Source organism: Ovis aries, chromosome 9 (genome assembly GCF_016772045.2).
Source record: "Ovis aries strain OAR_USU_Benz2616 breed Rambouillet chromosome 9, ARS-UI_Ramb_v3.0, whole genome shotgun sequence".
Lineage (NCBI taxonomy): Eukaryota > Metazoa > Chordata > Mammalia > Artiodactyla > Bovidae > Ovis > Ovis aries.
The window spans coordinates 6,825,832-6,841,118 of NC_056062.1; the positions used below are offsets into that span (position 1 = coordinate 6,825,832).

Sequence of the window (15,287 nt, forward strand, 5' to 3'; positions counted from 1 at the left end):
ATAGCAAGGGAACATTTCATGCAAAGATGGGCTCGATAAGGACAGAAATGTTATGGACCTAACAGAAGCAGAAGATATTAAGAAGAGGTGACAAGAATACACAGAAGAACTGTACAAAAAAGATCTTCATGACCAAGATAATCACGATGGTGTCATCACTCACCTAGATCCAGACATCCTGGAATGTGAAGTCAAGTGGGCCTTAGAAAGCATCATTACGGACAAAGCTAGTGGAGGCGATGGAATTCCAGTTGAGCTATTTCAAATCCTGAAAGATGATGCTGTGAAAGTGCTGCACTCAATATGCCAGCACATTTGGAAAACTCACCAGTGGCCACAAGACTGGAAAAGGTCAGCTTTCATTGCAATCCCAAAGAAAGGCAAGGACAAAGAATGGTCAAAGTACACAATGGCACTCATCTCACGCGCTAGTAAAGTAATGCTCAAAATTATCTAAGCGAGGCTTCAGCAATATGGGAACCGTGAAATTCCAGATGATCAAGCTGATTTTAGAAAAGACAGAGGAACCAGAGATCAAATTGCCAACATCCACTGGATCATGGAAAAAGCAAGAGAGTTCCAGAAAAACATCTATTTCTGCTTTATTGACTATGCCAAAGCCTTTGACTGTGTGGATCACAATAAACTGTGGAAAATTCTGAAAGAGATGGGAATACCAGACCACCTGACCTGCCTCTTGATAAACCTGTATGCTGGTGAGGAAGCAACTGTTAGAACTGTACATGGAACAATAGACTGGTTCCAAATAGGAAAAGGAGTACGTCAAGGCTGTATATTGTCACCCTGCTTATTTAACTTATATGCAGAGTACATCATGAGAAATGCTGGGCTGGAAGAAGCACAAGGTGGAATCAAGATTTCCAGGAGAAATGTCAATAACCTCAGATATGCAGGTGGTAACACTCTTATGGCAGAAAGTGAAGAAGTAAAAAAAAAAAAGCCTCTTGATGAAAGTGAAAGAGGAGAGTGAAAAAGTTGGCTTAAAGCTCAACATTCAGAAAACGAACATCACGGCATCTGGTCCCATCACTTCATGAAAAATAGATGGGGAAACAGTGGAAACAGTGTCAGACTTTATTTTTCTGGGCTCCAGAATCACTGCAAATGGTGACTGCAGCCACGAAATAAAGACATTTACTCCTTCGAAGGAAAGTTATGAACAACCTGCTGCTGCTAAGTCGCTTCAGTCATGTCTGACTCTGTGCGACCCCATAGACTGCAGCCCACTAGGCTCTTCTGTCCCTGGGATTCTCCAGGCAAGAATACTGGAGTGGGTTGCCATTTCCATCTCCAACGCATGAAAGTGAAAAGTGAAATTGAACTCGCGGAGTTGTCCCCGACTCTTAGCGACCTCATGGACTGCAGCCTACCAGGCTTCTCCATCCATGGAATTTTCCAGGGAAGAGTACTGGAGTGGGTTGCAATTGCCTTCTCCGTATGAACAACCTAGATAGCATATTAAAAAGCACAGACATTACTTTGCCAACAAAGGTCCGTCTAGTCTAGGCTATTGTTTCTCCTGTGGTCATATATGGATGTGAGAGTTGGACTGTGAAGAAAGCTGAGCACAGAAGTATTGATGCTTTTGAACTGTGTTGTTGGAGAAGACTCTTGAGAGTCCCTTGGACTGCAAGGAGATCCAATCAGCCCATCCTAAAGGAGATTAGTCCTGGGTGTTCTTTGAAAGGAATGATGCTAAAGCTGAAGCTCCAGCACTTTGGTCACCTCATGCGAAGAGTTGACTCACTGGAAAAGACTTTGATGCTGGGAGGGATTGGGGGCAGGAGGAGAAGGGGATGACAGAGGATGAGATGGCAGGATGGCATCACTGACTCGATGGATGTGAGTTTGAGTGAACCCCAGGGGCTGGTGATGGACAGGTAGGCCTGGGGTGCTGCAATTCATGGGGTCACAAAGAGTCGGACAGAACTGGGTGACTGAACTGAACATTCAAGATACCAATGCACATTTATTCAATGTAATTCATACAGCTGTCTTCCTATGAACTCTTTATAGTTCTTAGCTGATAATCTAAAACTAAAGCCCTAATCTATTTTCTCTTTTTAGGTGCTGTTCACTTGTATTTATTCAGGAGTGGTAAGACATACTTTTCTTGAATAATGGGTTTCATTCTGTTTCTGAAATTCTTACATCAAAAAAAAATCCTCATTTTCTGTGTCTTGATTCCTTGCTTTCTAATTTAAGTGCAGGGAGCATTTTAAGAATCTTAAGATGGTTTATTGAATCAGGATTCAACAAATCAAATCTCTTCATAAACAAGCATGCAAATAGATGGAGAATCTATGTATCTGTCTATGAGCATCAGCTTCTGAGCTGGTTCAGTTCAGTTCAGTTGCTGAGTCATGTCTGACTCTTCACGATCCCATGAACCGCAGCACACCAGGCCTCCCTGTCCATCACCAACTGCTGGAGTCCACCCAAACCCATGCCCATGGAGTCGGTGATGCCATCCAACCATCTCATCTTCTGTTGCCCCCTTTTCCTCCTGCCTCAAACTTTCCCAGCATCAGAGTATTTTCCAATGAGTCAGCTCTTCGCGTCAGGTGCCCAAACAAAGTATTGGAGTTTCAGCTTCAACATCAGTCCTTCCAATGAACACCCAGGACTGATATCCTTTAGGATGGACTGGTTGGAACTCCTTGCAGTCCAAGGGACTCTCAAGAATCTTCTCCAACACCACAGTACAAAAGCATCAATCCTTCAGCACTCAGCTTTCTTTGTACTCCAACTCTCAGCCATACATGACTACTGGAAAACTATAGCCTTGACAAGATGGACTTTTGTTGGCAAACTAGTGTCTCTGCTTTTTAATATGCTGTCTAGTTTGTTCATGAGAGGGTAATAGGCAGGAAGGCCAGGGGTCTCCAAACGGAGAAAATAGCCTTCAAGTTTCAGATATTTTTATCTCTTAAGAGGCAGGATAAACAAACTAGTGATATTTCTTTCTTCTCTATAAAAATTTAAAAGGAGGTTTCTCTTAAAACACTGTGCTGCCATTATCTCAGTCCTTGAGATAACCAATGCATTTTTCTTGTGAAAATGTTTGTCTTAAGCTATGTTAATGTACTATGCACTTACCCCAAACTCTGTCTTCAAGTCGGTCTGCCTAATGGCTCAGAGCCTACTTGACAAGCCAGTATATTATACTCAGATATTGTTTCCCTAATCTATGTAAATGAAACTATTTGTATGGTAATCTATCCTGCTATAAGATTCACTTTTATACTAGGAATTGCTCTTATATGAAAACATAGAGATGCTTTACTTATTAACTTATTTCATCTTTCTGACAACAAAATCAGTGTGTCCATTGTATACATAAAGAAACTGGGCATATTGATTGAGTAACTTGTCCAAAGTTATAAAGTTACTATCTATCAGAGCTCAGATTCAAACACAGGTATCCTGGTCTCACTCTGTTCTCCCAGCCACTGGACTCTGCCACCTCCCAGATCTTTCCAAAAGATCACTTTTCAAAAGAATAATCTATTTGCAATTTTTTAAGGAATCTCCATTGTTCTCCATAGTGGCTATACTAGTTTACATTCCCACCAACAGTGTAAGAGGGTTTCCTTTTCTCCACACCCTCTCCAGCTTGCAGACTTTTGGATCGCAGCCATTCTGACTGGTGTGAAGTGGTACCTCATTGTGGTCTTGATTTGCATTTCTCTAATAATGAGTAGTTGAGCATCTTCTCATGTGTTTGTTAGCCATCCATATGTCTTCTTTGGAGAAATGTCTATTTAGTTCTTTGGCCCATTTTTTGTTTGGGTCGTTTATTTTTCTGGAATGGAGCTGCATAAGTTGCTTGTATATTTTTGAGATTATTTGTTTGTCCGTTGCTTCATTTTTTATTATTTTCTCCCATTCAGAAGGCTGTCTATTCACCTTGCTTATATTTTCCTTTGTTGTGCGGAAGCTTTTAATTTTAATTAGATCCCATTTGTTTATTTTTGCTTTTATTTCCAGAATTCTGGGAGGTGGATCATAGAGGATCCTGCTGTGATTTATGATGGAGAGTGTTTTGCCTATGTTCTCCTCTAGGAGTGTTATAGTTTTTGGTCTTACATTTAGATCTTTAATCCATTTTGAGTTTATTTTTGTGTGTGGTGTTAGAAAGTGATCTAATTTCATTCTTTTACAAGTGGTTAACCAGTTTTCCCAGCAAAAACTTGTTAAACAGATTGTCTTTACCCCATTGTATATTCTTGCCACCTTTGACCCAGAAATCCCACTGCTGGGCATACACACCGAGGAAACCAGAATTGAAAGAGACACATGTACCCCAATGTTCATCGCAGCACTGTTTATAATAGCCAGGGCATGGAAACAACCTAGATGTCCATCAGCAGATGAATGGATAAGAAAGTTGTGGTACATATACACAATGGGGTATTACTTAGCCATTAAAAAGAATACATTTGAATCAGTTCTAATGAGATGGATGAAACTGGAGCTGATTATACAGAGTGAAGTAAGCCAGAAAGAAAAACACCAATACAGTATACTAACCCATATATATGGAATTTAGAAAGATGGTAATGATGACCCTGTATGCGAGACAGCAAAAGAGACACAAATGTGTAGAGCAGACTTTTGGACTCTGTGGGAGAGGGAGAGGGTGGGATGATTTGGGATAATGGCATTGAAACATGTATACTATCATGTAAGAAACAAATCGCCAGTCTATGTTTGAAGCAGGATACAGGATGCTTGGGGCTGGTGCATGGGGATGATCCAGAGAGATGATATGGGGTGGGAGGTGGGAGAGGGTTCATGTTTGGGAACTCATGTACACCCGTGGTGGATTCATGTCAATGTATGGCAAAACCAATATGGTATTGTAAAGCAAAATGAAGTAAAAATTAAAAAAAATTAAAAAGTAATAAAAAAAGAATAATCTAAATTATTTGACTACATATTTATGATACTTCCTGTTTCATTTCCCAAACATGTGGCTTTTTTCCTTTGATTTTACTTCACATTTCAAAATATAATATCTAAGTGTGATCTTTAAGGTGGTTAACTTTAAATAAATTAAATTTTATTTATTAAGAAATGTATTAGACTGTCAATGTAGCTACTAAAGCCACTGATACTGCTTAAAAAAAAAAAAAAGATGTATCTGAATTGGTTTTAGACAAAAATTCCTCATTCATTGGGGCTAGATTTATTTTTTGACACCAAGCAAACATTTTTCAAAGTAGTTCTTGTATTGAGGTGATATAAAATATGTAATAGTATTATAAACAAATTCTGTTTAAAGTGATCAAATTGTTTATTGTGTTTTTAATATGATCTGGAAGGCAATCCAAAGGTAACGTTTTCTAGATATTTTGAGACATCACTACATCCTTGACTTTAGTAGACATTGTCCAGGCTTATTACCCTGAAAAAGACAAACTTTTTCTTTTGGTTACCATCAGTTATACGTAAAATGATACTATTTCATAAGTGTACTGAACATGAATGTTTTCTTAGCCTTAAATTTCTTCGATATGCCTAACATTATAGACATGGATTCTGTGACACAGAAAATCTCAGTGAATTTTTGGTAGGCTAGGACATTGCAAAAAACAGATGGTATGTCAGAAGATGCAAATAGGAAAAGGAAAAATGGGGGTGCGAGTTGCTGTTTTTACTTTTTTAGCTTAAAACAAGCTATAAAAAAGGTTAAATGCAAAATTGTACCACTTTTTCCTAATGATTCTTATAGGCAAAGATTTTGACTGGATTTTTTTTTTTAACTTCTGCTTTTAAGGCTTTGTAAGAACACCTTTTTTTTTTAATGAAATAAAGAAAAAATGCAGCACAATAAAAATTTATTTTAAAAAGCCTTTACAAACTGTCTATTAAGATTGTACAAAAAAAGAGCTAAAAACTAGTGACTTTTTGTGAAATAAATGAACACTGCAACAAAGGTGTGTTTTTCATGCCCATTCAATTGATTCTGGAGTCAATTTTATACATATTTACCATGTAATTAAGTTTAACACAAGCAGTCAAACCAGAAAAATTTACAATTTATATTACAAGGAGAAAAGAGCTTATATGAAATATTCAGGCCCATGTGAATATAGATACAATAAACGTAATTGTGTTAGTCTTTATTTATGTAGTTTTTGATGTGGACCATTTTTAAAGTCTGAATTGAATTCATTACAATACTGCTTCTGCTTTACATTTTGTTTTTTTGACCGTGAGACATATGGGATCTTAGCTCACTGACTAAAGGTAGAACCCTCACCCCTGCACTGTAAAGTGAAATTTTAAGGGCTGCCAGAGAAGTCTCAAACTTATTTCCTATGTTTTAAAAGTTATTACCCGAATGAAAGCTCTAGGTTCAATAAAAGTCTGAAATAAGGAAAATGCTGTCCTTAAATCATAAGAACAAAAATACAAGCATCTCTACAGGGAATTTATTTTCTTGTTACATTATCATCTCTCTTTATATTTCTATTCCTGAGAAAATCTGGCACATCTCATTCAGTGAAGTCATCCAGAACTTATGGTCAAATATTTCACTTGCTTCTTCAGAGGCAGGAGTGTAAAAAGGAGATAAGTCATTCAGCACGAATTCATGTTTCCCAAGTCATATGATAGTTTGCTAACTTGGTTGGAATTTATAGACTAGCATGTTGTGGGTAGTAGTATTCCTACCATAAGAATGTCGTTTATATAGTACCCAACAGAATATACTTAATAACCCATAGCTTAATGTTTTGAGTGATTTCAACAAAGGAATAATTTTAAGGTCATGAACTTTGTGGACAGACATTGCTTTGCTCTTTTATAACTGTGTTCATATACTGATTTTTCACCTGCTAGATTTAAATTTCCAAACTGTTTTTTGGAATATGTTCAAACTAAGAGAACTGACAAGTTGCCTTAGTGGAACACCAAAAACTTTCTTACATACAGAAGACATTTAAAAAGTATTTATCATTTAAATTATTATTTTGTACAATTTAAGCAAATTTAAGAGCTATTTCAGAGTATATCTTTCAAGATCTGCCCAATTATATATTTCTTTCTAATTATTTAATCATTATTCAAGTGGGAGTTTTTTTTTTTAATACACCTTAAAGTGAAGTAATTCACTTTAAAATTTTGATAGATGACTAAAGGCAAGAGCTAGAGAAACAATGAAAACACCTGCTCCTCTCATGTACTGACAGGCTGTCAGAAATCTCCAAAAGCACATAATTAAAATTATTTTCCCCACAAATTTTCCATTATTTTCTTTGGACCCTCATGTATATTACATTTTATTCTGTCCATAATTATCTTTATTAATAAAACATGAGCAACTTGAGATTTTCATACTGACTCAAAATAGCCTAGATGACATTTATTGAGCTTTACCGAGTGGTTGTATAGTTCAAGCTACTGTGATAGGGCATATCATCCAAGTCAAAATTATCCTACTTTTCAGATAATCTTCTTTTCAGCTAGCTGACAAGGATTCATTCATTCACTTAAATATGTATTCTGTGCATGCTTTGAGTTACTTATACTCAGAGATTAAAAAGGCACATCAAGAAATGTATGGCTATTGGATAAGATAAGCAAGTAAACCTACAGTGATAGATATTAAATACATGAAAAACAAATCTCTCTCTCTTTTGACCACTATATATTTTAAAATATAAACATGTTAAGCTACATTGGTGGATTCCTGATGATGTAGTATGGGGAAGGAAGAAAAAGTTGGGTCTTGATTATTTCTCCTAGTAGCCTCAAAGTGGTTTCACAAACTTTTCTTCCACCTTTTCGTTTTACCATCAAGTAAAAGGCTGGACTATCTCTAAGTTTCCTAATAATTCCTTATATAAAACTAACCTTCCTCTACCAAATTATCTCAAAATAAGACTTATCAGTGCCTACTCCATGAATTTAAAAATCATCTTAGCATAATTTCTAGCCGTAAATATTGAATGATCTCTAAAAAATTTTTTGAATAGTATCTAAATAATTTTCATAGCTTATGCAATATTTGGGGGGGAGTTGACATGCATCATTGATTTTTAAATAATTTACATAATAAATTATTTAAATATGTGTGTTGAAATGTTGACTGCTCTAAAAATCATGCTAAATTGATATGACACTTTCTGCCTAGGAGCTCAAAATCTCGGAGCTAAAACACTTATGTTGAGTGACAGAAGATCAAGGAACAATTAAATGAACAAAAACCTAATTTTGTCTCTAAATTGATAATATGCAGAACAGAAAAAAAAATACACTATAAAGGACAACATAAGAGATATGATAGAAGTCCAACAGAGGACAGGAGAAAAGTGAATTCCCTGTAAATTAATCAAAGATTGTTGGAAGAGGTACAATTTGGGGAATCAGGTGATTTCCTATATAAGAGAAGACTTAGTTGATGATGTAATGAAAGCTAAGTAAATGTTTAAAGGTATTGGGCACACTTTAGACCACCTCAGTGGTATTGTGTTGGGGCTGAAATCTCTCTGATTCCTAAGGTCACCAGCTCCGGGGTACACTGGACCCTGGATATCAAATTTAAGTGTTACATTGCCGTAATATACATTAAAACTTAAAGTAGTTCTAAAAATGCTGAAGGACCATAGGAAGAAGAAAGACAAATAGGATGATTGCTAATTGTGCATAATTCCTTCATCAGAGACATTTCTTGGTCTGATTGTTACTGATCCTAGAATCCATGGATATATTTCAAAAGAAGCATACATTCATCAAATTGTATACAGAAATTTGAATGAATTTCAATGTTTTTTATAGGAAGAGAGACACTTTTTTATTTATTGTCAAATGTCTGTGACTCTAAATATTGAAAACTCATTGACTAAAAGCATTATTAAGGGATTAAAAAAAAACCTAGAAAAGTTTTGTATGGCTAATAATATTTTGAAGACTGTATTGTTATTATTGTGCTATGCTCAGTTGCTTCAGTCATGTCTGACTCTTTGTGACCCTATGGACTTTAGCCCACCAGGCTCCTCTGTTCATGAGTTTCTCCAGGCAAGAATACTGGAGTGGGTTGCCATTTCCTCCTCCAGGGGATACTCGACCTAGGGATCAAAGCTGTGTCTCCTCCATTTCAGGCGAATTTTCTACCACTGAGCCACTGGTGATTCCATAGTAGTAAGTAAAATTTTATTTCATTATTCAAAATTATTTTTATAGTACTTTATAAATTATTTTATTGTGCTTTATAGTATGTAGCATCTATGTATCTGTAAGTAAATATCTTAACCTATAGACGTGTCATTGGACTAGACAAGTTCCAAGATTTTCTTTAAAGTCTATTTGTGTTTAGCAAAATTATTTTCCTAAGAAACGCATTAATGTTTCATTGAAAAGGAATAAAATGAAGTTCTTGATTTCTGATTAGTCATATATGAATACATATGATATTCTAAAAATAATTTTAAAAGAAAAATTGTACAGTGTTATACCATGAACTAGAAAGTTTAAAAATTGACAATCAAAACATGCTACCAGTCAATGAAACAGAGTACATATTCCAAAAACAGATCCACATGAATATAGCCAACCGATCTTTGACAAGGAACAAACCCAGTACAATTAGGAAAAGAAAATCTCTTCAACAAATGATGATGGAACAAGTAGATACTGACATGTGAAAATGAGTCTAGACGTTAAATTTATCTTTCTCTAAAAAATGCACTCAAAATGGTTCAAAGACTTAAGTGTAAAACACAAAGCTATAAAACTCTTAGAAGATAACATAGGAAAAAGATCTAGGTGATCTCAGGTTTGGCAACATCTTCTTAGATATAATACCAAAAGGATAACCCATGGGGTGGGGGGAGATAGTAAGTTGGACCTAAGTAAAATAAAACCTTTTGCTTTGCAAAAGACACTGTTCAGTTCAGTTCAGTTCAGGTCAGTTCAGTCTCTCTGTCGTGTCTGACTCTTTGTGACCCCATGAATCACAGCACACCAGGCCTCCCTGTCCATCACCAACTCCCGAATGAAAAGACAGGCCAGAATGTGAGACAGTATTTGCAAAATACAGAACTGATAAAGAATGCATCAAAATATAAAAGAACTCCTAGAATTTAACAATGAAAAACCAAGCGTTTGAATTTAAAATGTGCCAAAGGTCTCAACAGACCTCTCACCAAAGTACATATATACATGGTTGACATATGTTTGAAGAGATTTTCAGCACCACATGTCACTAGGGAAATGCAAATTAAAACAGGAAGATATTATAACATACCTATTACAATGGCTACAATCCAGAACACAGACAATACCAAATGTTGGCAAGAGGATGGAACAACAGGATCTCTCATTCATTGCTGATGGAAATGCAAAATAGGATGGTCACTTTAGAAGACACTTACTCGCAAAGTTGAACATAGACTTACATACTGTGGGGAGAGAAAAAATTAGTCAAGATGGCATGGCCAGTCTCTCTCACCCCACAGCCTCTCGCTCTTGCCCCATGTTTTATAGGTAAAGACTGTATAACAGTTGAGCTTATTTATAGCACTGCACATGTGCATCATGAGGTACTCATTTGGTCATGAGCTACTTTATGCTGTAGAGATGTATGAGCTCCACCTATAAAGTAGCAGGATTACTTTTGTGTCACGTCTGTGTCTGTTGGTTCAGCCACAAGAGGAGAGACTATAGCATATCTACTGCTATGGTTGTTGCAACAGACAGGAGACAATAAATGCTTTTGCTATCCCTATGGCTCCTTACAACTTCTTCTAGCCTCTTAGCTCGTGCCTTGCCTACCCTGGGTTCAGCAAATAGTGTGAACAGAAAGACAATTGGTATCACAAACAGGGCCAGTGATACAACTGGCTTAGTTAGCAGGATACCCTGCAGGTAGGGGAGACTGAGGCTCCACTGGAGGGAAAAAGCCAGTGGCCACCATATAACATGTGGTACCACGTGGTTTCAGTCCTCTCTGTATGGGCTCTGGTGGAAGACAGGGAGGCAATGGGCAGTTCACTGGATAGCATTGAAAAGGCATTGCAGGCAGCGAGTTTCCATTTGTTGAACAAAGTGGCATGGACTGCTGCTGGTATGGAGGTGTGGAGGGGAGGGAGGGTGGATTTTCCTGACTGTCTTGAAGGCAAATATGGATTGTGCCCTACACAATGCCACACCAGTGCACAATGTGCAGAGACACTTGAAAGAACTATAGCAACGTATGTTGACAAGAATCCTGTGGCAATGAAGAACTCAGCCTCTCTGACAGTGATGGTGATGTTGAACGTTATGAGATTGTGTGTCTCCACTTCTCAGTGAGGCCTGTTGTGCACCAGAAAGTGAAGCATGAGCAGCCTATGGCCCAGGAGGGACATCCTCGGGGGGCCTCCAATGTGACCAATTTCAGCAAAAGCAAGGGCAGATTGACTTTTGCAACTCTGGGACACAGGGGTAGACCCAGTGTCTCTGGGAGTTTTTCGGTCCTTACTGAGAGAAGCAGAGGGACAGCATGTGAAATGCCAGCTGGAAAGTGTGAAGACCCTGGAGGGGTCCCGAGTTGGTGGGGTTCCATCCAGGTTAGGCAGATGCAAATGTAGGCTGATTTGTGTTGAGTGTACTGAAAAGGCTGTGTCCTATGTAGAACATTGTACTGTAAATGGTGAGCCATTTGATGAGTTTACTGTACAAACTGTGCCCTCAGTCTTCAAAAAGTGTAATCACGTGGGTGGGCTGTGAATGCTGCAAAAAATTCCCCTCCTTGAACGGGTGGCCTTGGCACCTGTGTGAGGTTTTGTGGGTTTTTAATAAAAGCCCCACAGGCATGGAGTTGCCCCTGTGGAGGCTTTCCTGCAATTAAACAAGGACAGATGGTGGACTAGACTTGGCCATGGAAGAAAAAGACACTCCTCATGCAGTGGGTGGCTTTTCTAGCCCCATGAGGGTGAGGATAGCAACATGAGTTCCAGGTGACACCCAACATTGGGTTTTGCTGTGTATTAGGGATGTAACTGCTTTTTGTTGTAGCTACTGCTGTTGCAAGATGTAAATCCAAGGGTCACTGCTACTCACCAAGGAAATGTCTCAGAAGATGGCCTGCACATCTTCTGTGAGGTGAGACACCCTGAAGTGGTGGAGTGTGGGGAGAGAACAAATTAGCCAAGATGGCATGGTCAAACTCTCTCTCCCCACAGCCTCTCCCTCTTGCTCCATTTTTTGAAATAATGACCATGTAACTGCTGAGATCATTTATAGCACTGCACACGTGCATCATGAGGTACTTGTTTGGTCATGAGCTACTTTATGCTGTAGAGATATATAAGCCCCACCTAAAAAGTAGCAGCATTATTTGCTGTGCCACAGCTGTGTCTGTTGGGTCAGCCTCGAGAGGAGAGAATATAGCGTGTCTACTGCTATAGCTGTTGCACCAGTCAAGAGAGAATAAATGCGTTTGCATGCCCTGCAGCTCCTTGCATCTTCCTCCAGACTATTAGCTCAAGACTTGCCTATACCAGGTTCAGTGAACAGTGCCAACAGTGTGAACAACAAGACAACTGGCATCAAAAACAGGGTCAGTGATAGACATAATATTACAAAACTAAACCTATTGTTGGAGAAGACTCTTTTAAAATTTTTTTAAAACATAAATTTATTTATTTTAATTGGAAGTTAATTACCTTACAATATTGTATTGGTTTTGCCATACATCAACATGAATCCATCACAGGTATACATGTGTTCCCCATCCTGAACCCTCCTCCCTTCTCCCTCCCAGCAATCCCACTGCTTGGCATACACACCGAGGAAACCAGAATTGAAACAGACACGTGTGCCCAATGTTCATTGCAGTACTATTTATAAAGGCAGGACATGGAGAAGACTCTTGAGAGTCCCTTGGACTGCAAGGAGATCCAACCAGTCCATCCAAAAGGAGATTAGCCCTGGGATTTCTTTGGAAGGAATGATGCTAAAGCTGAAACTCCAGTACTTTGGCCACCTCATGCGAAGAGCTGACTCATTGGAAAAGACTCTGATGCTGGGAGGGATTGGAGGCAGGAGGAGAAGGGGACGACAGAGGATGAGATGACTGGATGGCATCACCAACTCGATAGACGTGAGTTTGAGTGAACTCCAGGAGTTAGTGATGGACAGGGAGGCCTGGTGTGCTGCAGTTCATGGCGTCACAAGAGTTGGTCACAACTCAATGACAACTGAACTGAACTGAAACCTATATGATCCAGCAGTTTTGCTTCTAGTATCTACTCTAATAAGTTGAAAGCAAATGCCTGCATAAACACCTGCACACAAGTGTTTGTAGCAGTTTCATTCCTAATTGCCAAAATTTGGAAGCCACCAAGATGTCCCTTATTGCTGAGTGGATAAATTGTGGTGCACTCATATAATAAAATAAGCAAGTGTTAGTTGCTCAGTCATGTCAGACTCTTTGTGATCCCATGGATTGTAGCCTGCCAGACTCCTTTGTCCATGAAGTTCTCCAGGCAAGAATACTGGAGTGGGTTGCCATTTCTTTCTTTGATGTAATAAAATATTATTAAACTAAAAAGAAGTGAACCATCTATCAAGCCACAAAAAGACAGAAAGGGAAATAAAATGCAGTTTGTTAAATGAAAAAAGCCAATCTGTAAAGACTATATGCTATCTGATTCAGCTATGTGGAATGTTGAAAAGGCAAAACTATCGAGACAGTGAAAGAAAAAAAAAAAAAAAGAAGAAGAAGAAGGCAGCAGTTTCCAAGAGCTTGGGGAAAAGGATGTATAGATTAATTGGCAGAGAACAGGATATTTTAAGGATAGTGAAACTATTCTACATAATATTGTAGGATGAATACATATCATCGTAGTCACTTTAGTTATAATCAGTAGAATATAAAACACAGAGTGAACGCTAATGTAAACTATGGGCTTTAGTTAATAATACTGTATAAATATCAGCTCACCAATTATAGCAGACATACTACACTAATACAAAATATTAATAAGATAAACTGTGTGTGTGAGATTGAGGGATTATTTTGGAAATGTGTACTCTCTATTCTTTTTTTTAATAAATATAAAATTTCTCTAAAAGTAGTGTATTAATTAAAAAGTCTAAAGTACGGTACAAAGCCAAATATTGTATATAATAGACACACACCCAGACATCGCAATATGAGAAATTGTTCCTAAAATAGGAAAATTAAACAAATTAACCTGATATTTATTTCACCATCTTATCTTCAAAATAATTTTTATTTGTCAATTATTTTTTACATATTTCCAAGCATCTTCATCTTAAAAAGTAAAAATAATTTTTTATATGTTAGCCATGGTCATGTGTAGGCAGCAATGTATAAAAATACACTGAGATTTTTATTTGCATGAAGTCAATAAGATTCATTCATTATTAAAATTTTTCTTTCCCAAAACAAGCCGATTTATTTAAATTGTATTAGTATATTCAGAGCTTGCTGCAATTTCAGATGTTTGTGCTGCTTGTTGGGATATTATGTTTTTGACTTTTTATACAGTTCATGGGGTTCTCACAACAAGAATACCAGGGTAGTTTGCCACTCCTTCTTCCAGTGGATCACATTTTGTCAGAACTCTCCACTATGAGCCATCTGTCTTGGGTGCCCTGCATGGCATCATTCATAGCTTCATTGAGTTACACAAGCTTCTTTGCCATGACAAGGCAGCAATTCATGAAGGGAAGGGACAAGGAAACCAGGTGTGCTGCAATTTAACGGATGGCAATGAGTCAGATACAATTCAGCGACTGAATAACATATTATATAATACCTGCAGCAAACTGTGGGGCAAAGGAATTTCTGCTTAAAGGAATTTTGATAAATTAGGAATCTTTACATGGGAATACATCCTCTCTGATTAATCTGGTTTGGTGTGATCAAGTGAGGTGACATTCAGCTGCTGGCTATAGCTGAGATAAGTAGACATGTTCTAATGTACATTTCAAAAGTCAAAGTTGATTTCAGATAAATCTATCGAAGATTCACATTTTACAGGTGTGAAAAGAAGAGAAATGAAAAGCAAAGGAGAAAAGGAAAGATATAAGCATCTGAATGCAGAGTTCCAAAGAATGGCAAGAAGAGATAAGAAAGCCTTCCTTAGCGATCAATGCAAAGACATAGAGGAAAACAACAGAATGGGAAAGGCCAGAGATCTCTTCTAGAAAATTAGAGATACCAAGGGAACGTTTCATGGAAAAAATGGGCTTGATAAAGGACAGAAATGGTATGGACCCAACTGAAGCAGAAGATATTAAGAAGA

The 15,287-nt window shown here is 37.7% G+C and overlaps 2 pseudogenes; one reads left to right on the top strand and one right to left on the bottom strand.

The window, feature by feature from the left end:
- LOC101103487 (solute carrier family 25 member 36-like) overlaps positions 1–12,271 on the bottom strand; it is a 158,585-nt pseudogene extending 146,314 nt beyond the window's left edge.
- Positions 12,272–12,445: 174 nt separating this feature from the next.
- LOC101103735 (actin-related protein 2/3 complex subunit 2-like) overlaps positions 12,446–15,287 on the top strand; it is a 61,492-nt pseudogene continuing 58,650 nt past the window's right edge.